This window comes from Phocoena phocoena, chromosome 8, assembly GCF_963924675.1.
Source record: "Phocoena phocoena chromosome 8, mPhoPho1.1, whole genome shotgun sequence".
In the NCBI taxonomy this organism is placed as follows: Eukaryota; Metazoa; Chordata; class Mammalia; order Artiodactyla; family Phocoenidae; genus Phocoena; species Phocoena phocoena.
The window spans coordinates 74922890-74950330 of NC_089226.1; the positions used below are offsets into that span (position 1 = coordinate 74922890).

At 41.4% G+C, this 27441-nt stretch overlaps 1 protein-coding gene and 1 pseudogene across 3 annotated transcripts in view; one reads left to right on the plus strand and one right to left on the minus strand.

The window, feature by feature from the left end:
* The window catches only part of NELL1 (neural EGFL like 1), an 876133-nt gene that overhangs the window by 542195 nt on the left and 306497 nt on the right, over positions 1–27441 (plus strand). The gene's annotated exons all lie outside the window — the stretch shown is intronic.
* Positions 1947–2252, minus strand: LOC136127513 (vacuolar ATPase assembly integral membrane protein VMA21-like; annotated as a pseudogene).

The following is a 27441-nucleotide window of genomic DNA, read 5'->3' on the forward strand; positions in this document are numbered from 1 at the left end:
GAAATCTACCATACAGTACACTAGACTCAATCTGGAGCATTCTACAATTTTATATTAAATTTGTACAATTTTATACCAAAACTATAGTCATTTTAAGAAAACATTTTACATTTAGAATAACTACTTAAGACATTTCAACTGTAGGTAATATTTAACTGTAAGCAAGAATAAAAAATAGTCCTATAATAATCTTTTACTTTTTCTCAACAAGTAAATAAACACAGATGCCTTCTTTGCTTTTATGCCTAACTACCTCTCTACTCCTTTAGTCCAGTTCCACATCATCAAAAGTAGGGGTGAATAAACAAAATCAGTAACGACAAACACAGCAAGGGCCATTGTAGTAGGGATTATCAATGACGGGAAATTTGTACAATGAGATATCTAGTTAAAAGAGTAAAGGTAGAATGTGCTTTTTAAGAAAATGGCCAATAATCACTCATCTGAGAAAATGCAAATAGCCGCCAGGTAAAATTGGCAGAATTTGGACTGAAACCAAACTTTTAGTGTGTATCAAACTAGCATTAAGAAATGCACACAGGATGTAAACCAAAATAGTGGTTATCTCCTGCACACAGGATGTAAACCAAAATAGTGGTTATCTCCAGGTGGCAACATTACAGGGAATTTAAATTTTCTTCCTGTTTTAATATGCACTTTTTTGGGGTGTGTTTTTAGATTGACACAAGTAGTACCAAGTGGCTAGAAAGAACACAGACCAAGGATACTAAAGTAAAACCACAGGGTCTTTTTCTATCAGAAGAGACCTCAAGGATTATCTAACTTAGATACATTATCTATCTATGTATCTGGGCACTGATTTAAAAGACTAGACTAGAAATTCCAAGAATACTTCCTAGATGATAAAAATAATCTATTTTCAGGATTGTTTACACTCCCTAAGTATGCAAAAATTAACACATTGAAATGTAAATTCCTTCATATACGTTATTAAAAAGTAGGAAAAACAAATTTAAAGGGAGTTTACACAACCTTGTAATTAAAGCATAAGTTCATTGTTGAATGACAGAGCAAAGCAGATCATTACAGAGTTTGTCTGAAAGCAGGAGGCTGGCCTGCAAGAGGCCCTTAGGGAGTAGGCTGGGTGCCCAGGCAGGTAGCTCTTTGCTTTGCTGTCTGCATTCTTCAATAAGCCCAGTCCTGGGCTTCCCTGGTGGCGCAGTGGTTGAGTCTGCCTGCCGATGCAGGGGACACGGGTTCGTGCCCCGGTCTGGGAAGATCCCACGTGCCGCGGAGCGGCTGAGCCTGCGCGTCCGGAGCCTGTGCTCCGCAACAGTGAGAGGCCCGCGTACCGCAAAAAAAAAAAAAATAAGCCCAGTCCTTTTACGTGAATGGGTGTGATTCAGCCTAGTTTCCCCACGAAATAATGTAATGAAAGATTTCTACTGACGAGGGATTACTCTTGATGCAAAATTTCTCAGTGACATTCAGATTAATTCCAGTGTCCACAATTTAAGCAATTTCCAGTAGGCATTTACAACCCAGAATCCAATGACCTGGTGTTTTCATGATAGTTAGGGAAAGTGTTCCAGCGAAAAATAAAGTTTAGATTTGCTCCACTATGTACATCTGAATATAGCCAGAGGAGTAAAACTCAAAACCAACCAAAAGACAAAATGCTATAAAATATTTTTTTGTTGTAAGGTAATCAAATTCTCCCCAGAATAATGTGTAACTAATTTCACATATTTATTTGCAACCAATTTAACTTTTCCAAATTCTCATTTGCAAATGAGAGGCTCATACAATTAAAACTGATGATACAAACCATTGTTTCAGAAGGATCAGAATTTACACTAGTCAAACGTGATTCCATAAGATTGATTTTAACATGTTCTTTCAACTTTATTAAAATCATCGATATCCCAGACGCATTTACCACTTAAAAAAAATCAATTTAATGCTATCAGAAGGTGATGTTCACTTTAATCCTGTTTGCCTTCACACCACTGCCGTGAGCCTTTATTCCAGGCCACATAAACAAAGAGGGCCAGCACCACGTGGACAGCGACCACTGCAACAATAGCAGCATAAAAATAGCTGTCTCTGTTGGACATCCCAAAGGCGCCTTCAAAAGCATAAGATTTAGTCGTGAAATGTAACCCAATAGGTAAAGTGATTATTAAAGCTGTGAAGAACGGGAGCGTCTCCAGAGTAGATGCTAATGAACTTTCATTTCTGAAGTCTCATGGCTGCAGCGTATTCAGCACCACTTTATCAAAGTGCTCCATGGTGTCGACACGCTAACAGCAGGCGCTCAGAGGCGGGCTGGGCTCGGGCCGCGCTCAGTCGGCTCCGCAAGAGACCGGTCGCGGCTGACTGCGCCGCTGGATGTTATATTTTAAGGCAAGGTTAGCATAAATAGATCTGGTTCTTTATTTTTTTAGTCTGTAAAGGGTGACAATTATTTCATAATACTATTTTCTTACTGATTTAATCATGCAGTTATGAGAAATAGCCAATATCTATATCCGATGTTAAATTCCTGATTAATTTTGTTTATTTAATTGATTAATTAGTTAGATTGTTTGTTTATTTATTTATTTATTTTTGGCTGCGTTGGGTCTTCGTTGCTGTGCGCGGGCGTTCTGTACTTCCGGCCAGTGGGGGGCTACTCTTCGTTGCGGTGCGCGGGCTTCTCATTGCGGTGGCTTCTCTTGTTGCAGAGCACAGGCTCTAGGCACGCGGACTTCAGTAGTTGTGGGACGCAGGCTCTAGAGCTCAGGCTCAGTAGCTGTGGCACACGGGCTTAGTTTCTCTGCGGCGTGTGCGATCTTCCCGGACCAGGGCTTGAACCCGTGTCCCCTGCATTGGCAGGCAGATTTTTAACCACTGTGCTACCAGGGAAGTCCCTGACTAAATTTAAAAAAGTTTATTGGAGTATAGTTGATTTACAATGTTGCGTTAGTTTCTTCTGTACAGCAAAGTGACTCAGCTATACATATACATATACCCACTCTTTTTAGATTCTTTTCTCATGTAGGCCATTACAGAGTATTGAGGAGAGTTCCCTACACTGTATGGTAGGTCCTTATTAGTTACCTGTTGTACATATAGTAGTGTGTATTTGTCAATCCCAGTCTCCTAATTTATCCCTCACCCACCCCCCACCTTACCCCCTGGTAACTGTAAGTTTGTTTTCTACATCTGTGACTCTGTTTCTGTTTTGTAAATAAGTTCATCTGTAGCCTTTTTGAGATTCCACATATAAGCAATATCATGTGATACTTGTCTTTCTCTGTCTGACTTATTTCACTCAGTATGCCAATCTCTAGGTCCATCCATGTTGCTGCAGATGGCATTTTTTAATGGTTCTTCTTAATGACTGTCACACTGTGAAAGCTAAGTAAGCAGTCAGGAGCCTAGAACAGGTTCCGTTGCTGGGTCTGCCTGGCCCAGAGGCTTCTTAATATTACCTTAGAGACTTCCTTTTTTTTTTTTTTTTTTTTTTTTTTTCGGCCACACCTCATGGCTTATGGGATCTTAGTTCCCCAACCAGGGGTCGAACCTGTGCCTCCTGCATTGGAAGTGTGGATTCTTAACCACTGGACCGCCAGGGAAGTCCCCTTAGAGACTTCTCTTGATTCAGATATTTATTAACGTAAAGGATAAATCTAAAAACATTCACAAAGAGTGTGCAAGTGTCAGCAGAGGTTGGCAGCAGTGCTAACTGCGATCCTTCCTCAACAGGATTTTGGTGGGATGCTAAACGAGTACTGACCAGTAGAACGTGTTGTGGTTTACACTTGCCTTCTTTCACATTTCTGCCTCTTCCTATTCCCAACACAAGGATATGTTTCTTCATTTCAGCCTCACACACGCCACTCTGTTTGTTTTCTAGAATAAAGTTAGGTACGTTCCTGGCAGAGTAACTCAGCTCTGCTGAAAACTGCTCAAAGCTTTAGGCCCTAAAATACAGCAACTCAGCCACAGTGAGTTTGGTGTCTGTTTCTGTTGCTTTTGCCTAATCTTCTCATTTATACATAGGTGTTTATTTTCCAGGGCATCTGGATTACACCTTGTCCTGTGATAATGAACCAGTGTCCTCACTTGCTAATAAACATAATGACATTTTCAAATTTCTTCTCACCCTTAGCTTCTAAATTTTAGGGAAAACTGGAAGGCAGTAGGGTTAACGTGTGAAACTGCTTGTATAAGGTTAGGAAACAGTGGTAGCTTCTGTCACAGACAAGCTTGAGAATTTCAGTAGTTCCAACACACTGAGTTCTTACCTATCACTCACTAAGAGCTGGTGGTGTGTGTAGAGGGTTGTGCTCCACACAGTAACTCAGGGACCCATTCACCTTACATCTTGTCGCTGTGATCTCTTCTTGGTTCTCAGAATCCTCACCGCTCCATCAGCAGACGGGGAAGGAGAATTAGGTCATGCGTGGGAGGTTTTGAAGGGCCAGTCCTGAATGTGATGCATACCTCTTTGGCTCACATGGCATTGAGCAGAATTAGGTCCATGGCCCACCTAACAATACAGCAGAATGTCTGTGTGCTTGGGAAGGAGGGTGAGGCCACAGCTGTGGGTGAACACTAGCAGTCTCTGCTATATTGCTGTTGTGAATACAATTCTAAGTGAATAAAAGTGGCTGCATTATTATTTGTAGGAAATAAACCTCCATATGCAATTCTAAAATGGGTTCTGGCTGATGCACTGTGAAGAGCGGGCTTTCCAGTAAGAAAGACGGAGTATCCAGGGTTTAAAAAGGTCTGCAGTAGGGCTTCCCTGGTGGCGCAGTGGTTGAGTCCGCCTGCCGATGCAGGGCACACGGGTTCGTGCCCCGGTCCGGGAAGATCCCACATGCCACGGAGTGGCTGGGCCCGTGAGCCATGGCTGCTGAGCCTGCGCGTCCGGAGCCTGTGCTCCGCAATGCGAGAGGCCACAACAGTGAGAGGCCCGCGTACCGCAAAAAAAAAAAAAAAAAAAAGGTCTGCAGTGGAATGCACTCATTCTTTCCAACCATGTCATCACCACTTCTGTCTGGCTTCTGTCAAATTAAAGATAGCTCACTTTTTATCTAAGCTTCTGATCCTGCCAGTTACAAGAAAAATTGAGAAACTTTATGGGTCACTTGAAAGTAGTGCAAAAACCTCAGAATCATTAAATATCTCTTCAGCAGAACTGCCGGTGACATAGTAAAGTAACTCCACCTGAGCCCTGGACCTCTCATAATTCTGTTACTTAAATAACTGATTCCTGCTTGTTACTATAACTCTCTTCCTGAGTTCTGTGATCATTTCTTCCAAAATCAGTGAATTTTCCACTTTTAAACTTACAACAGAGAAATCATGTGTTGGTTCTCTTGCACTGTGTTCTTGTATCACCTTATTTATTTAGGGATGATACTATTTGTAATGTGCGATATTCTGAAACAGATACTGGACAGGGATAAGGCAGAATTTCAAGTATTTATTCAAATATAATTTAACTATAGTTTTAAGTTGTGTTAGGAAAAATGCACTAATTTAAGACAGATTTTCTTTTTTTTTTTTTTTTTTTTTCGCGGTACGCGGGCCTCTCACTGTTGTGGCCTCTCCCGTTGCGGAGCACAGGCCCCAGACGCGCAGGCTCAGCGGCCATGGCTCACGGGCCCAGCCACTCCGCGGCATGTGGGATCCTCCCGGACTGGGGCACGAACCCGTGTCCCCTGCATCAGCAGGTGGACTCTCAACCACTGCGCCACCAGGGAAGCCCCAAGATAGATTTTCTTTTAAGTAGAATATTAAAATTTCATAAAATGGATATTTTGCCTGTATTAAGTGACTATGTAGATGAGGGAGGAATTCTAGATATTCTTCTAAAACACAGCCTATTTTTGGAGATGTGACCAGATGAGCTTGGAAAATGGTTTGAATTCAGCCTCCTAGACTATTTATTTTTATTTTTTTTACATCTTTATTGGAGTATAATTGCTTTATAATGATGTGTTAGTTTCTGCTTTATGACAAAGTGAATAGTTATACATATACATATGTTCCCATATCTCTTCCCTCTTGCGTCTCCCTCCCTCCCACCCTCCCTATCCCACCCCTCTAGGTGGTCACAAAGCACCGAGCTGATCTCCCTGTGCTATGTGGCTGCTTCCCACTAGCTATCTATTTTACATTTGGTAGTGTATATATGTCCATGCCACTCTCTCGCTTTGTCACAGTTTACCCTTCCGCCTCCCTATATCCTCAAGTCCATTCTCTAGTAGGTCTGTGAAGGGAATAAAGACACAGACCTCCTAGACTATTTAAAGCAAGGAAATGATCCTTGGCATCTAAATGGCAAACTCTGTTTTGCACAGATAAGGGTATTGAATATTGGAATATTCATTTATAGTATCTCTCTAAAGACTACATTAAGTAGAAGAAAAATAAGGTGTAATAAATTTCTCAAAAGTGAACTTGCTTTATGTTTAACAGAACAAAGTAAAACACACACATGCACGTACAGAAGCATATGGTTTGACATTAGTAGAAGACGTAAGGGCTCTAGAATAGCAATGCCCAGTTGAGATATAATGTAAAGCACACAGCTTAATTTAAGTTTTCTGGAAGTTGCTTTAACAAAGGTAAGAAGAAATAGGTTTGACACCTCTCGATCCAGACATTTCAAGTGCTCGACAGATAGCTGTGACTGCTGACTACTCCAGTAGCTCTAAAACATTTAGGATAGGTTTCAATTAATAAGAATATGGCACACTCTTTAATCTGTACCCCTAATCACATGGAGAAGATCTCTAGGGAGGCAGCATGGTGCCCTGAACATAAGAAATGGGGCTTTCCATCATTTTCTTTGTTATATTGAGCAGCCCAGGTCTGGCTTTCAGTTGAATGCAAAACTGTAGTGTTTATTAAGCAGACAGATGGCTATAATCCATATACTGGGGGCTGAGAATATCTAATTCCTTCTACAGTATAGCATTTCCTGTCTCAGGATGGAATTTCCCCATAAAGTCACATATTGAATAGAAATGAGTAGCATTCATCAAAACTCAAATTATACTAAGATGAGAGAGTAGATGGGAAAAGAAAACAAGTCTAGAGCATTTACTTTTGTTGCATTTCAAGATCAGTTTCATATTAAAAACAATTCATAAGAGAGCAGACATGGGCAGTTCATAATGACCTGCTTACTCTGGCGATGCTCACCAGCTTTACATAGTAACTCGCTCTGCAGTCTCTCGCAACAGCCGTGAGCCAGAGGAGAGCCATGCGTTCTCGAGGCTAGGGAAACGTGACAATCTGTGGATAATTTTCTGACACGCTTATCTGTGCCACTTAGTGGGATCATACTTGAATGCTGAATTTACAGAGAATAAAACCTCATTATTTTAGACCCAGATAATTTGGAATTTGCAATAATTTTATTGAAATTGAATTAGCAAGAGGCAACCTCCAACAGTGTAAATACAAGGGCTTTTGAATCTGACACTCTTGACATCAGACCTCCACTCCCACACACACTGTGGAACGTAGGGCCTAGTCTCTTCACTTCTGTCAGTTTGCTTGCTCACCTAATGAGTTTGGAGGAAAAGACAGTAACTTCATCGTGGTTGTCACCACCCGTCTTTTCCAGTCTGGCTGCTTTCTAATCCACCCGGCGCACGTCCAGATCCAGTGATTCTCTGTGGCCTACCTGCCAGCTGGATGACAGAGTGATGAAGGGCATGGCTTCTGGAGCTAGACTGCTTGCTTAGAAGCCCGGCTCTCATACCTAGCTGTGGCATCTTGGGCTAGTTACCTAACTAATCTGTGTCTCGCTTTTATAATTGGGCATAATGATTGTATATATCTCCATGGGTTGTTTTCAGGACTAAGTGGAGTGTAAGTGCTTAGGGTAATGCTTGGAATATATTGGGTACTATTGTGTATCTCTCTCCCTTGTGAACTCTATGCAGAAGATCTTCCCGTGCATCCCCATGACTTTAAGGATGGGATTCACACCTCTTAGCCTGTGACACAGGTCTTTTCTGATCTAGTTGCCACCCACCTCTTTAGTCTCATCTCCTGCCACTTCCTCTCCCACAAAACCAGTCCTACTTCAGTCAGACTACTTACAGCGTTCCAAGTCTTCCTTGCTGTGGAATAGCTCAACGGTTACGTGCATGGATTGTTGAGGCCAGTCTGCTGGGTTCAAAACTGGTTTCTAGCACTTAGCAGTTCCATGACCTTAGAAGTTACTTAAACTTCTCTGACTTGAGGGTTAAATAAAGTGCCTGTACATAGTATGTTCTTAGTTGTTACGTCCTCGCTTTGAATGAAAAATCTTTGCCTTCGTTTTTATGTGGTGGTTGCTTGTCCTTCCGAATGCAGTTCACGTTCTACCTCTTTCAAGCCATTTTCCTTCACCCCTCCTCCATGTTCCTGCATATCATTCTCTGTGTTGGCATTTATCACACCATAGTGCAAGTGCTAATTTGCTTAATCTATCTCCCTCACTGTCCTGGGAAGGCAGACAGCATGTCCTTGTCATCTTTGTGTCCATAAAGCTTAACACGTAAGGGTTATTTAATAAATATTTGTTGAGGAAAATAAGCAGTAAACTAGTTGTGAGGATTAAGTGAAATAACCTATGTTGACCATTCGGCACATAGTAGGAACCCAGTAAATACGAATTTCCTTTCCTTTAGAATTTACTAACAGTAAAAAGTAAAATTTACTTTTTCCTTTGTCGCGTGTGAAAAGGGTTTTTCGCTTTACTGCGAAAATTAAGAAAGTCAATAAATAAGGATCTTGCTCACAGTACAGATATTCTACATTTGATCTCTATTTGGATGTGTCTTTTCTCATCAGAGTAGTGATGAGAATGGTTTGGTGGTTGGGTCCACCATATTCAGGTTATTCCGTTTAATATAAAGTATGCTTTCTTTTTACACAATGAATGTCGAAGCCATAGAAATATAATACTCTAAAGAAAAGTATGGCCATTTACCTAGAAGCCCACCCCTTTGACAATAATAAGAGCTAGCTCTTTGTTGTTTTTTTTTTCCAGTTTTGCTACATTTTAATGGTAGGTTTTTTAAGGGATTATTTTTAGGTCTTGTCAGCAACATCAAACAAAAGGTACTGAGTACTCCATAGGGTACAGAGCGCTGCCAGGCACCTCAGAAAACGCACGTGACCTGGCGAACATGTTGTTCTTGCCCCCTGAGGGGCTTACAGTCTGCGGGGGGGGCGGTGTCCAGGGGTTGGGGGTGGCTGACAACTCACAGTCTTAGGAGTTGAGTGAACAACAAAGTAATTTATTAAGGCAAATTCTTCATCCCCCTCAAGCTACTGTGGATGGAATCATTTTGGAATTCAACTAATCAAGAGAGAGGCAAGACTGGATTTGGTTGAGAATTCTTCAGGCTCATATAGTTTTTTAACGTCCATCATAGTAGACAGAACTGACCTATTAGACAACTGAAAGTGGAGACTAGATATCTTGAACTGCAAGGGCTAGGACTTAATTGTGGTTAATTATTTTAGAAAGCAAACATACTGAACGGTATGACTAGGCTTATTACACTAGTTTAAAAATAGGCCAAGTACTGGGCTTCCCTGGTGGCGCAGTGGTTGAGAGTCCGCCTGCCGATGCAGGGGACACGGGTTCGTGCCCCGGTCCGGGAAGACCCCACATGCCGCGGAGCAGCTGGGCCCGTGAGCCATGGCCGCTGAGCCTGCGCGTCCGGAGCCTGTGCTCCGCAACGGGAGAGGCCACAACAGTGAGAGGCCTGCATACCGCAAAAAATAAATAAATAAAATAGGCCAAGTACTAGCATGGCATTCCCCTCTTGCTAGCCTTGGTCATTTAAAATAGTGAATATTAAATATGTGGGCTCCACATCTAACCCACAGAATTAACAGCTAGCTTTTATTGAACACCTGTGAGCCAGGCACTGTGCTAAGAGCTTTACAACAAATATCTCATTTAAGTCATACCAGTTCTCTATGAAGGAGGCAGAATTATTGTCCCCATTATATACATGAAGAAACTGAGGCTTTAGAAAGGATGATTGAGGCAGTTAGCTATGTAGTCTCGGCGGGGGATGAGATTAGATAAGGAGAAGGGGGTTTTTGAAAAACTGGAGTCATCGTGTGTGTGGATACCAAGTCGTTATATGGATACAGCTTGGAGAATGCCAAGACTTTTCCTACAACACAGGTCATGTGGGAATAATAGACTTTTCATGAGAGAATTGTAAGGGAAGGAAATTTGGGGGCATGAGCAAGGACCTGATTGTTGTTGAGGACCTGATTCTTTTTTTTTTTTTAACCCCACATTTGTTCATTTATTTATTCTTTTGGCTGTCTTGGGTCTTCGTTTCTGTGCGAGGGCTTTCTCTAGTTGTGGCAAGCAGGGGCCACTCTTCATCGCGGTGCACGGGCCTCTCACTATCGCGGCCTCTCTTGTTGCGGAGCACAGGCTCCAGACGCACAGGCTCAGTAGTTGTGGCTCACGGGCCCAGTTGCTCCGCGGCATGTGGGATCTTCCCAGACCAGGGCTCGAACCCGTGCCCCTGCATTAGCAGGCAGATTCTCAACCACTGTGCCACCAGGGAAGCCCGAGGACCTGAATCTTGTTCCACCTGGTGGAGGAAGCGTTCTCTGAAGAGGATGAGGGTTTAGGGAACTCCGTTTCCCATCCACTGAAGTCCCATAGCCAAAATCTTTGGGACAGAACGGAGCAAGGAGCAGGAAGGAGAAAGGAAGCAGCAGACCTGATGTTGAGTTTGAACTGAGATGGATGCAGGGAAGGGTTGCATTTTGGGTGATGGAGATCAGAGGAGTGTGGAGCCTGGTTAGATTAATCTCCATATTCCAGTGGTGGTTCCTAAGGTAGAGTCAGGGGAATGACAGCTGCAGAACCTGGCTTACAGACAACTGGGGAGAGAAAAGGAGGATGGCCAGAGTAGAGAAATGGACATCTGTTGTTTTTACCAGTGAGCGTTCTTTCACCATATTGCTAACGACTCCTCAGTTTCCTTCTGGGTGCCACCCCTCCTCACTTTTAGTCCCTATGTTTTAGTCCCTAGTGTTGGAACCTGTAACCCTTCTCTGGCACAATTATACAAGTGTGTTCTCCTGGCCACAGAGATTGGTTCAGGTTTGACACGTTACCCAAGCAGATCCAATTAGTTCCCCCCCCCCACTCTGTTTACATTCGACAGGGAGACTAACTTTTCTACTATGGAAGGGGGTCTGGAAGAATATGACCAGGAACATTTATGGCCATTTTGAAACCACAGGGGAGAAGCTGTCTGAGAATGAAGCCAACACACAGAACTGTGTGGAGAAACGGAGTTGAATCAGACCTTGACAATATCGTTGGAGCTTCTGTATCCAGTCATGCCTGAAGTGTTGCTCTGGGTTTTCCGTCATTTTCTAAGAAAGTGCTAACTGTTGGTATGGTATCTCAACTGCTTTGGGAAGGAAAGCAGTAAGAATCCTTAACATTCCAATGGGAGAAATCTTTGTATTTCTATGAGCTTAACATATATTTGGAAAAAAGGTGCTAATGAATCAGGGTGGTTAAAGTTCTTACTATGAAGCCAAAAGGCAGGCAACATTTTAGATAGAAGAATAATTAGCAGATTTGACTACAGACTTGTACTTTTTTTTCCTCTGGCATGGGCAAATTATTATCAGTCTCAGTATTCTTGAATGAGGGTTTTTTCTTATTCCCTAGAAAGTTATTTATTGTATGAATGCATATGTGGCGTTTTGTGGATGCTTTTCTCCTCTTCACCCTTCTCTGGAGCCTTTCAGTCCAGGTCAATAAAACAGGCACCACTCTGCATCATTCATACCATCCTCAAAACCCACAGGGTTCTTCCTTGGTTCTTGACTGTTGGAGTTAAAATATCATTTCCCTCTTCTTTAGAACGGTGCTGTTTAGATTTCTTATCAGAGTCCAGCTGTGTCTGAAGGCCTATATTCTAACCTCCCGGGTTGGTAAGGGAGAGTTGTCATATTTTGTCTGTGGCTGATAAGAATTGGAACACAAAAGAGTTCCCCTTTGGGTAAGATTAAACCAATAACTCTAATTCAGATCATTTCATTAAATTGTATTATCTTGAGCAAAACACTCTATTCCTTGATATTGCAGATGATAAATGTTGGAGAAAAGGAATAAAAATAGTAATTCCCAGTTTCTTTCACATCATGATACACATAGAAATGATACTATTTCATAGGCACATGGGCGTAAATAGATGAGGCTGCTCACTGCTGAGTGTCACCTCGCTGGACTGAGTGGATCAGTAGCTCAGCACACCTTCCCCTATTCCTGGCGCTCTGACTGGGAAGCTTCTGGATTTGCAAACCATAAGGGCTGGATTTTGGTCGTAGCTCAGCCACTCAACCCCACTATATTCTTGGGGTGTTCTCCTTTTTTAAAAAACTTTTATGATACTATAGTTGATTTACAGTGTTGTACAAAGTGTACAGCAAAGTGATTCAGTTTTATATGTATATATATATATATACACACACACATACATATGTAGGAATTTATATACTCTTTTTACATTCTCTTCCATTATAAGTTATTATAAGATATTGAGTATAGTTCCCTGTACTATACAGCAGGTATTTGTTGATTATTTTGTATATAGTAGTATGTATATTTTAATCCCAAACTCCTAACTTATCTCCCCCTCCCCTTTTGGTAACCTTAAGCTTGTTTTCTACATCTGTGAGTCTATTTCTGTTTTGTAAAAAAGTTCATGTGTATCATTTCTCAGATTACATATGTAAGCAATATCATATGATCTTTGTCTGGCTTACTTCACTTAATATGAACATCTCTAGGTGCATGCATGTTGCTGCAAATGACATTATTTCATCCTTTTTATGGCTGAGTAATATTCCTTTTGGGTCCTCAGCTCTGAGTCCTTAAATGAAGAATCTGAGGTCTAGTCCTAATGTAAATGTCTGTATATCAGCAGCATTATCAGATCTGATAAACAGAGGTTTATGAGGTGCACTGAGGCTTTAAGCATGAAAGTATCAACACTAAGCTCATTGCTTAGATCTGTTTAATTACTGCTAAGCATCCCTGTTTTGTGCTGGTCTTAGCCTATGTTTGCCGTCAAGATGCCAAAGATCATAATTGATTACACCTTATTTTTCTTCTACTTAATGTAGTCTTTAGAGAGATACTATAAATGAATATACCCTTGTTTTTCTTAGTGTGACTGCAAGATGCCCTTCAGCAATTACCAGCAGGAAACTGAAAACATAAAGGTTTCTTAATTGAAAGACCTGGAAATTACACAGCACACCAGGAGCAACATAGCAAGGTCACCAGGGGTGGGCCCAGAGGGAGGGTGAAGCCCAGAGCCTGGGGTTGTGCCTTTATTGAGGTCAAGGGTGGGGTGCCTAAGTTTCTGTGGGCTCACTCTTTATTGGTAGAACATATTTAAAACATAAGAGTGGTGATTTAAAGGACAGCAAGAGGAAAAAAGAAACAAGTAGTCCAAATGGTCAGATATTTAAATCAATCAACATCTGTAAAACAAAGGTGTCTCAGTGCAGGGAGGTGGCCTAGCTCTTTATGTAGTTGTGAGGCTGGAAGTGTGTTTATTTGGGTTAACCATCTTTGAAGGGGATGCCTCTTGGAAATGAATGCCTTGGAAATCAATGTTTAAATCAGGCATTTGTATTACAAAAAAGCAACAACAACTAACCTGCCAGGGCTTATACCACAAGACTCTTTAAAAAAAATCAGACCTACATTATTTAAGATACCTGTATGATAGATAGTCTGTGATGTAGAGTGTCAGAGTCTGGGTTAAGTACTCAGAGATTATTCATAGAATTACTGAATGAAAAGGAAGAGTTGAGATAATTTATTCCCCCAATACAAAAGAAGATTCTCCTAAAATCATCAGAGTATATTTACGTAGAGCATCATGCAAATACACAATTGAGGGTGCTTAGAGCCAGCTCCTAGTTGTCCTTTAGCAGCATCAAAAGAAAAGCATAAATACATAATCCATACATTACTAAACAATTTACTCCTCCTTAGCCAAGTCTTTAGTACATAGAATTAGAGACATTTCAGTATCAATAACCTGTTACATCCAGCAAGAGCGGGAGCTGACCACTTTGATGGGACAGGACAGCACTAGATCCAGCAGGTACGGATAATTGGAGTCAAATGATCAAGGAGTAAGGAGAATGAAGAGACTACATGTACCACCCAGAGTGCAAGAGAGTCATGAATTCATGATCACAGTCTAGGCAAACTTTTGGCAAGGGTGTGAGGGAGTGACACACTCTGTAACCATACATCAAATTTCCTTCAAATCTGTTGCAACTGAAGGAAGCTGTGTCCATCTGAAAACTTTATGCCATTTTTTAGTGCAACAGACTGAACCTCAGTATTAACCCAGGTATACATTGATATCCCTTACTAAAGTTAGTCAAAAGCAGTCAACTCCTTCTTCTATAATAAGTTGACAATCGGGAATTATCGTAAATGAAGCTAAAACAGAAGCTTTTCATACCTTGAACAAGCACGTATAGTTTGAGGTTTTGCTTATTACTTTTATGTGTTCAGACTTTTAGGAGAGGTATCTCAAGAAGGGAAACATTTCGAATAAGTCAGAGGGTAGGAAAAATGATACAAAAGCCTTGAATATTAAGTTCTAATCTCTTTGAAAGCAGCTATTGATCACTTACACATGAGTTTGCATTTGAAGGCCTCTTAGCACCTACCTCTTGATCAATTTAGCCGAGTGAATAATTCCTGAACTTGGAGTATACAAATGATAACAGGTGAAGTGTCCTAGTCTCTATTGAAAAGTATTTACATTTGAGTAAATTTACCAAAATTACATCCTTTTAAGTAAATCATATGTTTCTGAGGATAAGGATTAATCTAGAAATGAAACTCTTCATTGATGGACAGACAAGTCATTATAGAGGTAGAAGCACCTGTAGGGATCATGTCTCTTATTTGTATGTCAGGATGCTCTGGGGAAAGGACTTGCCTGTAACTGTTACTGAATTGGACTTGGGTTGGCTCGCTCACACACAGTAAAGCCGATATGCTGCCGCCAGGTCGTAGTGAAGGAAAGTGCAGCGTTTACTGCAAACACCAAAACAAGGAGTGCAGGCAGCTAATGCTCAAAAAACCCAGACTCCTTGATGGGTTTCAGGGAAGTGGGGAGGAATTTTAAAGGCAAGGTGAGGTAGAGAGTCACATGGTGTGTGATCAGCTCATGCACAATTTTATGACTGGTTGATGGTGAGGCAACAGGGTGGTGTCACAACTTAACATTATCAACCCTCAGGCTCCAGCCAGTTTGGGGGCTACATGCTTATAGTCATCATGCAGTTAGTTTTCTCCATCTGGTGGGGGTTTTAATGTCTGGAAAACAATTTAAGAATATGCATGAGACAGTATTATCTATGTCTTTCACAGAGGAACTAAAGATTCTGTGACTCTGCTATATGGTTGATTTACTGTTTAAATTGTTACCAGTTCTCCTAGCCCAACTGCTACTATCTGTTACTACATGTTCCCATTCTTTCCATCATTAATTCTTGAGCCAGCCTTTTATGACTCAGGGGAAGTCTGAGAGACTAAAGCTTTTCTACAAACAAGAGGCAGGTAGAGGACATTGGCAGTGGAGGTGTGGGTGGGGGTCTGTCCCGGGAAGGCCCCATAGGGTCTTGCTTGGTTACATAACCTCTTCACGATAGAATGAGGCTGAGAATCCATGTTTCTAACTCTTGGAAACCTTTTAATTATTCCATGATATCTTCCTCGACTTGTTTGTTTCACAGCTATTTTTATATGCTACCGTACATACTACAACTATAGTGGTAGAGTGGGAACTATGATTTACCTGGCAATTTACCTGCTATCAGAGTAATTTTTACTTTGTTATTTCCCAGATAACCCTGGAGGGAGATAGAGCTGTCAACTCTGTTTTACAGATGATGAAACTGAGTTTAAAGAGGGGGACTATGTTGTTCAAGGCCACATAACAAAGGCACTAGAGCTCAGAATCAAATGCAGATTTCCTTCAATGCAGAATATATACTCTTCTTCCAATGTATTGATCATAAGGCAACCATGTACTGTAATATTCAACTTCTGACATTTTTGAGAGTGAGGAGGAAGATATTAATGATTTCATTGGTCTGGGATAGACATGTGGTCACCTTATGACTCACGACACTTCTTGATCAACCAAGAATATGTCAGATGTTTACAATCAAGGATGTGATGGCCAAAACAAAACCTTGGTCTTAGTTCAGGAAGAGATGTCTGGGATTGAACGAGTCATTTATTTATATTTATTTATTTTTTATTGAAGTATAGTTGATTTACAATGTTGTTAGTTTCAGGTGTACAGCAATATATATATATATATATATATATATATATATATATATATATATATATAATATTGAAGGCTGTGGGGCTTGCTCAGCTGCGGGAATATATATTCATTTTCAGATTCTTTTCCCATATAGAATGAACAGGCTATTTTTAAGCTGACTAATGAGGGTGAGTAGAAATTAGTGAAATTAACAAAGTCAGAGGTTTGCAGTGGGAGGTGATGTGGAGAAAAAGAGAAAGACACCCATGTCAAAGGAGTAATGTGGACCAGTTGCAAGAAAGCATGCATGTGTATGGAACTGCTCCTCTCCATATGCCTGGTCATTCAACTACCAAACTTGCCTAAGAATTGTAGGCCACTGATTTATGCTGAAGATTTCTTTTCATAACATTAGGCAATGAAAATTGTAAATGTGTCTCTGTGAAGTCAGCGTATGTTTAAATATAAGAGTAATTGTAAGACTAAATGGAACACTCATAATGGTACCTGAAGAAAATGGAATGATAGAAAAATGCTGTTTCCGTGCTACCCAAGAAATTACATTATGGAAATTGTGCCACCAGAGTGAATTAATAGATGACTTAAAAAATTCGGTGCCCAGCAAACAAATGCATATATTAAGTATCGAGTAAGATTAATGTTACAGGAACGTTTGCTCAGCTTGTGGAAAAAGGCCTTTGCGTGCGGGGAAGGGGGTGGGTGAAAAGGGGGCTTTGAAATTGGACAGCAGGAGAGCATGCATATGCCCGAGGGATCTGAAATCCGTTGAACTGCCTGGATATTCATCTTTGCCCACCAGCCATTTTCAACAATCCCGGGTCAGACTCGTCTTTGTTGCTAACTCTTGGCTGTAAATGTGGCAGACACGCTGGTGATCATTGATGAAATGACCAACAAGCTGAACTGGGCTGTCTGCTGGGTGAGCTTTGTCTTTGCCATTAAGCGGAGTTTCCCGGCCCTTATTTTCACAGTACATTTCACAGCCATTTCTGAAAGAGCCCAGCTGTGCTGAGATGGCCACTGCGGGGTATGTGATGCTATTGCCTGCAGCTCAGGGATGTCTGAGAGCAGCTGAGCAAGCCCCACAGCCTTCAAACACTCATCGAATTGCTTTCCAGAAGCACATTTCTTCACCATTCTCTGACATAGAAGGGAGCAGAGGGAACGGTCATGGTCTGAAATGACAGACACTCTGGATGGGAGTGAGCTAATTTACAGGGGAAAATACAGTCTACAAGTTAAGAACAAAGAGAATAAGAGCCCTGTAGACTGTCTTGAGGCTTTTAGTGTATCCTGGAGGTAGTATCCTTAGCAGTGAATAGATGGGTCTTAGAAGAATGATTTGGGGTGCCAACGTTTTCCGCCCACTGTGGTTCACAGGGGTTTGCATTTATCTTGCCTGTCCACAGAAGCTGAACTTCTGAATCTGACACCTCAGCTGTCTTAAGTTTGTTGATAACCTTCAGACATTCTGTTTCCCAGGAAAGTAATTGCTTTAGTCTTTTAGTGGTTAAACAACAGAGAAGCTCTCCTTAGGAAACCCGCAGGATCTATCGTAAGGCAAATAGGCTTTCCTGCTTGGATCATCTACCACAAAACTAACAACTAAACTCAAAGTTTCTTAGCAAAATGCTTTTTCTAAACTAGATTTGGAGGGAGAATTGGAATGCAGTTTGACAAGATTATATCCAGGCAAACACCTGGGGCAGGGGTTGAGGGGAGGAGACAACTTCAGTAGAGCTGGGAAACCGGAAATGAGGACGTGTTGTTAAGAAGTGGCTTTTCATACATTTGTATAGTAATTAATCTATGTCTCCCCTTCCCTCCCATTTCCTGACACACTCTGATTATTGTGTTTCCTGGTTGCAGATTATATTCTTTCTATTTTTAAATTTGTTCACAAAAAATGCACTAGCAAAATACGATTTAAAACCTACCCAATTGCTTCTGGAAAGATCTTATGTGCTTGTGCCTGCCTGTCCAGATTCAGTACTGACCCTTCTCACCTCCACTTCTGATGGGGAATCACCCTGTGCTCTTACTACTTAACGGCTTTTGTATTTGCTGGTATTTCCGCATGGAATTTTCTCTAGGTTTTAACCGTTGAGGAAAATTTCCTTCCTCTTTAAAGCATCAACTCAAGCCTTACCTTCTCATTGAAGACTTTCCCAGTCTCCTTAGCATTCAGACATACTCCCTCTCTGCTCCCACTGCAAGCAGTTCTTACAGACATACCAACACTTGGTGTACATATCACCTCTATTTACATAGCTGTCGCCCCTACCAGCCTGTGATTCCCTCAGAGGCAGAACTGCTATCTTTCTCATCTTCATTGCCTAGCAGAGTGTCTGGTACATAAAAAGCACTCTATACTACCCATTCATGCTTATGACATTTATTTTTTCAACGTTTCTTTACTTCATATCCATATGATATGTGCTTTTTACCTCTACTGAACAGTCTCTATATAATTATATATTAGTTCTTGCTAGGAACCAAACATATATACGGATTGGTATGACTTGAACACACAAATGCTGCATGGAGTGGACTTACATCTGTACCGTGTAGTTAACAGAAGTGAAGTGCTGCTGATCTGGGTGTGAAGCTAGGTAGGAAACAAATCCCACTGGGTTGCCCTTAGTGGTAACAATTAAGGTTTGGAAGGTAGATCTGCTGTTGGATCTACTACTATATATATTTTTTTCTTTCTTTCAAAGGCAATATAACTCTTCACTTTAGCCTCAGGAGGTCATAAGTAGCTTAAAGCCATCATCATGCTTGGACTGCTTGGTTAGCATGAAATACACAGCAGGTCTCAGCCTGACTCCCTGGGGTCAGATATATTCAGGTTATCAAACTGCCAGGGGTGTAAAAGTGCTCACTTTGTTAGACTGTGGAGCCTGGAGTCGTGGTAGGTGTATGACTGCTCGCATCAGTGACTCCCTTTCCTGAAGCCTCTTGCTCTAGGCTGTGGGTGCCAACTTGGAGGGAAGGACCTGGGGTGTCAAAACAATGGCAATATAGTAGAATGACTAAGAGTATAAGAGTATCTGAGTTTGGGTTCCCCAGAGGCAGGCTATAAGAAAAGGATCTGAACTCCTCGATTTTATTTGGGAGGCAAGCACAGGAAACACTGGTAAGGGAATCAGAGTCAGACAGGAAATGGGAGGTGGCCAGTGTTGGGTGCTTCACTTGAGAAGTGAGTTACAATTACGGGCAGCAGGAGCTCCATCCTTATGGGAACTTTGGATAACTGTGGCCCAGAGTTATCTCCCGCAGGGGCTGAGTCCTTGCTGGTTGGCTGTTCCTGAGGAAAATGAATTTCCCAGCATTTGTCTATTGCCAGCCTCCCCTCAGGCTCAGCAGTGCACATGCTGGAAGGGGGACCTGGGCATGTATGTGAGGAAATGGTAAGGCCCAAGGAGACGTGCGGGTTTCCTGCCGCACACTGCTTACAAAATCAATACTCAATTGATTTTGATAGAATTGAAAGTTGATAGAAAAGAAAATTGATAGAAAAGAAAGTTGCCTTTAACCAGAATGCCGGCAATCTGGGGAGATGGTGGACTCAACATCCCCCAAAAAACAACCTCCAAAGATTCTGCTCGGCCATGAAAACTTTTAAAAGGGAAACAGGGAAGTAACCGCAGTTAATCATTGAGATGCGGGTCAGAGTCGTCGCCATCCCCCTGTGTGCAGGCTTGTGGGCAGCCTTGTCAACTCCTCGGGATCTTCCTCTAGATGCTATCTTGGTCACACAGTTTGTTCCAGAGATTACTGAAGGGGAAGCTAGGGAAGAGATCTGGTCATCTGTTAATCACTTATTCTTCATTTCTACTTCCTTGATCTATGGAAAGAACTGACAAGTTAGACAAGGTATTGTGTGATCAAAAGATTGGAAAGGTGTGTCTGGGCTGGAGATGAGTAGATCATGGGGGTGCCTGTTTTTAAAATTACTTACAATATAGCTTTGGTAAGGTGACAAGAAAAGGGGCTTCCTGCTGAGGGCAGTTTCCTGCAAAGAGCTGCTTACAGGGGAGGGACCAACAGTGTCCACTACAAGGAGATGTTAGAATGTTCTCCAAGACACAATTAATGTAGAATTTCAAAGTGAGATGCCAGGCCACTAAGTGGACACTTCTAAGTAGATATTTTTGAGCCAGTTTCCTGACTCTTGTATACCTCACCCACTTCAAGGATGTGGAAAGTCCGAGGGAGTGGTGTTAGCATTTTTGGAGGAGACCTTTTCTGGACAAATCTGTCCTACAAGCCTCTTCACGTCCAAATGTACCTGTACCATTTCTCTTACCAAGCCTGGGAGCCCTTCAGTTATATTACTGGGGGAGCCTCATATGTGGCTTCTGAAGTTTGGTGACACAGTGAGCTGGAACCTGAGTCCCACCTGGGGAGTGTTGGAAGACAGGCTGGTGAGCTGCTCTGGAGCTGAAGTGAAGGGGAACTTCTGCTGTGATGGGAAGTAGCAGCGCTCTCTGAATAGCCCTCAGAGGAGGCCCGGGTGTTTCCTCGTGGCCGCTGTGCTGTACTGGAGCCATTTTCAGTTTTGCCAAGAATGTTGCAAGGAAGTAACAATGCAACAGCGAGACTGTATGTGGATTGAAAGAGAAACAGGAGTTGAAGCTATAGTGGCCGCCTGAAAGAGAGTCATTGTCAAAGGCAGCGTAGTGGCAGGAGAGGAACACCCACAACAGAGTCCATAACTGTATATCTGCCGCCAGAGATCCCTACTCTAAATGACAACTGCACCTCCCATCTAAGATGCATCCTTTTCTCCTAGTTTCTTCTCTCCAACCTTATCCTGGAAGGGGAAAAATAATTAGTTAGCCACCTAAGGAAGAAGGAAACCCGTAGGTGGGGAAAAAGAATGGACCATGTCCCTTTCTCCCACTGGAAGTGCCCAACCACAGTAGATCCCAGCAGTGATTAGAGGTTGAAACAGTCTGGAGTTTGGATTAATGTCTAGAGCTGGACAATTGTTCATAAGTCTTTCCATTATCTAAGAGGGAGGAAAAAAGTTATGGGACTTGATCAAGATTTCATCTAGGAGCAAAAAAAAAAAATCTTTCCTCAGAGTCAGAGCTAAAGTGAAAGTTGTTTATTATATCCTGTGGGTGGTGTTTGTTAAATCATGGTCTGGAAACAGACCTGGGTGGAATTTTTTTTTCTGTAGCTTGTTGGCAATGTGGTCTTGGTAAAGTTCCTTACTCACTATTCTCCAGAGAAACAGAATCAATAGGGAACATGTACACACACACATATAAACGCATATATAGTTAGAAAGGTTATTATAAGGAATTGGCTCATATGGTTGTGGAGGTAGCCATGTCCAAAATCCCAGAGCCAGTGTCCCAGCCGGAGTCCAGAGACTGGAAGCTGCTACAGAACCAGGAAAAGCCGAGGTACCAATTTGAAGGCCATCAGTCAGGAAGAACCAGTGTTTCAGTGTGAAGGCTGTCAGGCAGGATAATTCTCTCTTACTTGGGGAAGGGTCAGCCTTTGTTCTATTCAGGCATTCACCTGATTGGATGAGGTCCATCCTCATTATGGAGGTCAACGTGCTTTACTCATCTCCTGACTTAAAGGTTAATCTCATCCAAACACACCTTCACAGAAACACCAGAATAAGGTTTGACCAAATATCTGGGCACTCCGTGGTGCAGTCAAGTTGACACATAACATTAGCCATAACATTCACGCTCTGTGAACCCATTTGGTTCCCTCAAGGGTTGGGAGAGATGAAATGAGAAAGGTGGAGAAGCACTGGCAGAGTCAGAAGCTCAGGAAATGGTGGCCATAATTGTTATTAATGGGAGTATTCAGAGAAGCCGAAGTTTGATCCAAGCTTAGGAAAGAGAGAACTCAGAGGTATAGAGTCACAAGATCAGAGTAGGCCAGCAGTCAGGGGAGTAAGAAAAGGATGTCCCTGAGATAAGACAAATTTGAACCTTAAGTAAGTCTGGTCTTGGACAAAGAACCCCTTATATGTGCCTGTTGAAGCAGGGAAAAGGTGATTGATTTAACAACCTTAAACATTTTTTTAAATAAATTTATTTATTTTTGGCTGCGTTGGGTCTTCGTTGCTGTGGGGGGCTTTCTCTAGTTGTGGCGAGCGGGGGCTACTCTTCGTTGCGGTGCGTGGACTTCTCATTACGGTGGCTTCTCTTGTTGCGGAGCACGGGCTCTAGACGTGCGGGCTTCAGTAGTTGTGACTCGCGGGCTCTAGAGAGCAGGCTCAGTAGTTGTGGTGCACAGGCTTTGTTGCTCTGCGGCATGTGGGATCTCCCCGGACCAGAGCTCGAACCTGTGTCTCCTGCATTGGCAGGCGAATTCTTAACCACTGTGCCACCAGGGAAGACCAACAACCTTAAACATTTATTGAGCATCTGTTATATTCCAAATATTACATTAGTATTTGGAGATTTGAGAATGAATGAGATGTCATCTCTGCCCTTAAGTATGTTATAATCTGTGTGGGTAATCTTTTGATAACTTTACAAGTCTATCGCGTCTTAACAGAGGTATTATAAAGCATAGTGGGAGTGACTTTCTGTAACAGGGAGTCAGGGAAGGCTTTACCAACAGGTTTCTTTTTATCTGAATTTCAAGGAATGGGTAGGAGTTTGCTAAATGAATATGAGGGGTAGACATTTCGTGCAGAGAGATAGCAGGAGCAAATTCATGGAGGAACAATTGTTCATGGCATTTTGGGGGAACAAAGTATAATATGTTGCTGCTGGGTCACAGGTTAGTTGAAAACAGAAGATGAAAAGAGTTCCAGGAAAGGTCCAATGGGTAGGCTGGGCCAGTAGCCAGGAAGTCTTGAAGGCTCCAGTGAGGAGTTTGGACTTTAATCTCCATAGAGCGAAAGAGTGTCATGGTCACACTGGTGTTTTACAGAGGAAAGAAGAAAAAATAAAACAGCAGGGAGGAGTTTCTCTAGACCACTGTAGTTAAAAGACGATTATTTTTCTGTTTTTTCAGAAATGATTTCCAGGATTTAGCTGGCCTAGCTCTTGGGAACCCAGCTGATATCAATGAAGCAATTCACCCTGCTTAGCAGATTTGAATTTAAGCTGAATTTGAATCGAGTTGTCCTGATCATACACTTAAGAGTGGAGTCCTGTGTGGCCAATAAATTCTGAGATGCAATTTATGTACAATCAGAATTATCATCAAATCCTTTAAATCTCCTATAAAGTACAGCTGAGCATAGTTCTTCAGTTTAGCCAACAGATATTTATTGAGTGCCAAGATGTGTTCTCGGTATTGTGTGTATAACAGGGAACCAAACAGATTAAGTCCCTGCAGCTGGGGAATTAAACAATACAAATGAGCAAATAAAGACATGTTTTCAGTTAGTGATATGTACCAAGAAGGAAAATAAAGCAGGATAAGAAGCTACAGAGTGAAGGATGGAGGGAGGCTGTTCTCTGATATAAACAATAAACAGCCTTTCTGATAGGGTGATATCTGAGCAGAGCCTTGAACGAGTGAAGAGGTAAGCCAGGCAGGTATCTGGGAAGACTGTTGCGGGCAGAGAGAATAGCTAGTGTGAAACCCCTGAGGCTGGAGTTGCTGAAGGAACTGCAAGTAGACCTGGGCGGCCGGGGTAAGTGTTCAGGAACAATGGTAGCAGATGCATTGAGAGGACCTAAGGTCAGATCACCAGGGACTTGCAAGTCCTGGTAAGGTATGCACCGGATTTTATTCCGTGTATGCAGAGGAATCAGTAGAGTCTCTCTGAGCAGGGTAGTTTCATGATGAGATTTATCTTTTGTAAAGGATTACTCTGGCTATAAGGAATTAGGATTCCTTATAGAAAAAGGATTACTCTTGCTTCTATAAGGAAGCAAAAGTGGAAGCACGAAGACAAGATAGGATATTTCCATAGTTCATGTGCGAGATGAGGATGGACTACAGTTGTAGATCTGGAGGTCTTCAGAATGGTGGGATTGAAGCAGTTGTTTGAATTTAGAACCAGAAGGATTTGTTGATGGATTGGGTGTGAGTATGAGATAGTAAGGGGTCCAGAGGGATGATTCTGAGGCTTTCAGTGTGAGCCAAAAAAATGAGCTCTTTATTGAGATAGCCAAGATGGTGGGAAGAGCAGCTGTTGAACTTAGTGAGTCTAACACAGCCATTTTTTTTCCCTGAAGAGTTAGAAGAGATTGAAGTTTACTAGTCAAGCACCAGATGAAGATAATGTGATCTGAAGCCACATTAAAGACAACCAAAATTAAATACTGTGTCTTTAAAGTCACGTTCAGTAAAATACTAATGCTATTTAGAGGCACACAGGAATAACAGAGACTGAGTCACACAACAACAGGTTCCCATCTCCCATCTCAGACTCTCTCATTTTATGGCAGATACTCATCAAGTGAAGTGGAATGGCAGAAGGAATCACCCACAGTCTAAAATATTTCTCCCAGTGTTTCCTCCTTTCTCCCTCCCACCCTCCCTCATTTTCTCCCCCTCTTGCTGTCTGCGTACAGAACATTAAATATACAAATGTTACATCACTGTGAGTTGAACTTTTTTTCTTGATACACTGCCATGATTGCATTAGATGTTGTAAATGAGGAACTAGGATTTCTTCAGATGAGATGAATGAAAGTAAAATGCTTTTATTAATTTTCAGATGCACAAACTGACACTTCACTTATCTCTAGACACTTTATGTAGATTCAGAGCTGACATACAACCTTCCAAAATATTTTTATCAAACAGCACCCAAGTAGTCCATAGATATGAGAAAGCGTAACACTGCTACCTGTGACTGAATTGAATTTGAACAAACCTGGCACATTGTATATTTGTTTGAAAATAGTTACTTAGTTTTATCACAGACTATTCCTTCTGATGCCCAGACCTTGATGAGCACCCTAGACAATGTCTCCCAGGTTTTTTCCAGTGGACTATGGTATTATTGCATTCATTTCATGTAAGCTCATTGGGGACATGTTAACAAGGTACTAGGCAAGTGATAGGTTTCTCTTCTGCTGGTAATTAGATTTGACAAGCAGTATTGTAGGCTGCCTCAGGAGACAGATTACTGTCCATGAGGCTGCTTTAATATCATGACAGTGCCTTCATAAGATGTCCCTTTGTACAGCCAGAGGGATTCAGGATGAAGTGGCTGGCACCATGGATATTCAAACCTGACTCATTAGTAGCTTAGAGCATCCTCGTGTATTTCATTTTTAACATACCCTCTGGCAGTTTGGGACAAAAAGGATATAGAACATTCACCTTCAGTTGACCACTTACGTATGTATGTTCTCATCCTTTGACATCCCATGCCAAACTGTAGCTCCGTGAAGAGAAGTATTTTAAGTTGCTGGAGACTTGTCTGTCTTCTAGCTGGTTAAGCCAGCAGACTAATACATATACAGCGGATAGAGCCCTTATCTACATGAGGGCAAATGATATTCTGTCTTGTTTGTTACTGAGGAGCCTCTCCCCTTTCCTTGTCATACTTTAGAGGAATGAATTTTAACTCATATAGGTCCTAAAATATTAAAAAATTAGTCCATGCTCACAAAATATGAAGACAGATTTTAAAACCATTTCTTTTTGGTAAGAGGAGAATTATAAATGGAAGTTAATTCGTTTTCCCCGTAAGACATATTAATATTTTCTATCAATTTCTCAAATTGTTAAGTGGAGGAACGTTAAACTATTAAGTGCTGTAAATATTCTTTATGTGGATATAATATTACAGAACCTTCTCTACCTTTTCGAATAGACATGCAATAAATGACTGTACCAAGCAACTATATTGTTATCAAAGGGTTGCTTAATAAATCATTACTATTTAGAATGTGAGTTTGCTGGTTCTTAGAATTTCCTACATTATACTTTTGGGCCAATATGTGCAATTTGGAATCAAAATAAAATAAATGGCATGTTTTAGTGTTATTCTTTTATTATTTAGACTGATATAAATTACCCTCAAATATGACATTCACACTAATAATACTGATCCTAGACATGCGTTGAGCTGGGCACTGTTCAAATTGCATGCATTTATTCCTCACGAAACTCTTTGAGGAAGATATCATTCTTCCTCAAAGATATCATATCTTTGAGGAGGAAATCTCTCTACTGAGGTAGAGAGATTTCGAAGCAGTTTTCCCAAGGTCAAATAGTTACAAGTAAAAGAGCCAGGATTAGAACCCAAGCAGTCTGTTGACTTTTAACCCTTATGCTTTGCTGCCTCAAAGGAACAATCTCTGCACACTGAAAATTAATTTGTATTTCTATCAAGTTTATACATACATGTAGCTTAAAGAGCTAAACAGTTCTAGAAGGATTTATAAAAATGATTTATCCCCTGGAAAACTTTTCCCATTTCCTATCCCTAGAGGCAACCACTTTGAATGATTTTAACATTCTTTTTTTGGTGTTTTTGTCCATATCTCTAAATAGCACATGTCTTTGCTACTTCTTTATATTTCCAACTTTGACATTTTTTATTGACTTTCCATCATATAAGGGGGATTTGGCTGTCTTCTGCACACCTCAGCATGCATCTTATCGTTAGACCAATATTCGGCATTTATGTTATCATGACCATGTGCATGCTATTGGTAAATGAATTACTATCAGGTACCCTTGGTTTCCTTTCTTGCACAATTCTTGGTTCCCCTGTCGTTAGTAATCATTTAGTTTATTCGTCTTCTTGCTTAGTTTACTGTGGATTTATCATAATTTATTCCCAAACTCTCACCAGTTATATAAATGCCCTCAAAGACATTAACACTTTCATGTTCTTGAATAAATCTCCTCCAAAGGTCGACTGACTTATAGGCTCACGGCATAGCTCATCTCCTGGGAATTGCTCTTTATCATGATACTGGGGACCCCCTTTGCCTCCCTGGGGTGGTAGCCCCTGTTCCAATATACCAGGCATATTCTTTCCTGGTTTACTGCTCTGGCTTGGCGGAGTACATTCTCCATTAATTATATGAGGAAGGGTACATGGGAGAAAAATTTTGAGACCTTCTCTGAAAAATGTCTTACTTTTATTAAATGCATGAATACTTAAAAAATTGCT